The sequence below is a fragment of the Solanum tuberosum genome, unplaced genomic scaffold (assembly GCF_000226075.1).
Source record: "Solanum tuberosum cultivar DM 1-3 516 R44 unplaced genomic scaffold, SolTub_3.0 scf00044, whole genome shotgun sequence".
In the NCBI taxonomy this organism is placed as follows: Eukaryota; Viridiplantae; Streptophyta; class Magnoliopsida; order Solanales; family Solanaceae; genus Solanum; species Solanum tuberosum.
The window spans coordinates 1,942,515-1,944,216 of NW_006238970.1; positions in this window are offsets into that span (position 1 = coordinate 1,942,515).

The window sequence follows — 1,702 nt, forward strand, 5'->3', positions numbered from 1 at the left end:
GGTTTTTTTTTTTTTTTTTTTGCAAATAAACAAAAAAAGAAGAAGAAAAACTAACCTCTCAAGGTTGGATTTTGCATTTTTTTTTTTAAAAAAAAACTGACTTTAGAAGGTTGGTTTTTGTAATCTTTTTTAAAGTCGATTGACATTTTTTTCGATTTGGGCGCTAAAAAACCTAACCTTCGGAGATTATTTTTGACAATTTTTTAACTGTAAGCTACTTTTAATCAGCTAATGCAAACAAAATCTACAGAATAACCCAATGACCATTTTTGGTAAGATTTAAAAACTAAAACATGTAGATAAACTTTGTTTAACATGTTATTGTCTTTTCTCCAGAACAATTTCTGCAGATTCTAATCCAACTAGGTAATGCAAATTTGATTTAATAGTCACATGTACATCTACATTCATGAGCTGCAAAGTGAAACAAAAAACTGCAAATGGGACCCCACAATACCGGCCTGTATTACTCACTCTAGGGGCGGATCTACCCACAATGGTTAAAATCTAGGAAAATCTATTTGTTGCTCAAGTTATTATCATATATTAAATTTAAATCACATTAGAATTTTGAACGAGTATTTGATTATAAATTTTTAATGTGTTATATCATAATCCTAATATATATTTCACTTCTATTTTGAAAAATATGAACGTGACTTATAAACATAAATTTTAAAAACTATTAAGAATGTCCAATCATACCAAAACAAACATATTTTCTTATTCCATATTATGTAGAGCCTTCATCGATGTCGTGCATTATTATTATTATCACAAATCATATATAATTCTATATATAGATAAGTTTGACACAAATTATCATTTGAATAACAAATTCTAATAACCAATCACTAGTAACTACAAATTGTTGCTTCCTGTATTCAACATAGTACTAAACCAGAAAACTATTAAGATGAAAAGAAATAAAAATATTTGAGGCCATAGAATTTACTGTTATATTATGATAGCCAACGAGACCGAAAATACAACAATGATTTGTTTTATGGACAGTTATATTACCAGCCCAAATGAGGTAGTGCCTAATGTCACCGGGAGCGAGTTGGTAGGGGGGGCCTGAGATCTTGTGCCTTTAAGAAATTTAATCCCTTCACTTTATTTGTGTTTATGGATTATTTCCTCTCATGATGAAATGGATGACCTATTAAAGAAGTAGCAGTACCTCAAACTTCAATAATTGTAGTGAACTGAAAAGGCAGCAATGAAATTACACAAAAAAACTCTACTTTTTTTGTAAGAAAATGTATGCAGAAAGAATAAAATGTATGCAGAAGGAAGATGAATTGATTTTGAAAAACGAGAGAAAATTCCTCAATTTATAGTTAACAAAGGGTAGTATGAAAATGTGCTAATTGTGTCTTATCGGAGAGGTCACAACCCTTTCACAAAAGAGACAACATTATAGAAAGGTCACAACCCTTTGGAAAATGCACAATCTTTTAGAATGATCACAATCCTTTAGAAAAGACACAATCTTTCAAAAAGGTCACAACCTTTTATAGAGTCACTCCCTTTCAAAAGAACCACGACCGTTCATTTTCCATTCAAACCTTTAAAAACCAACACAAATTAGTTACAAAAATCCATCAGGGCAAAAGAAAACAATAATAATACTAATATACTAACAATAGTAAAAGTTTGAGGGATATATATATATATATATATATATATTTTTTTTTTT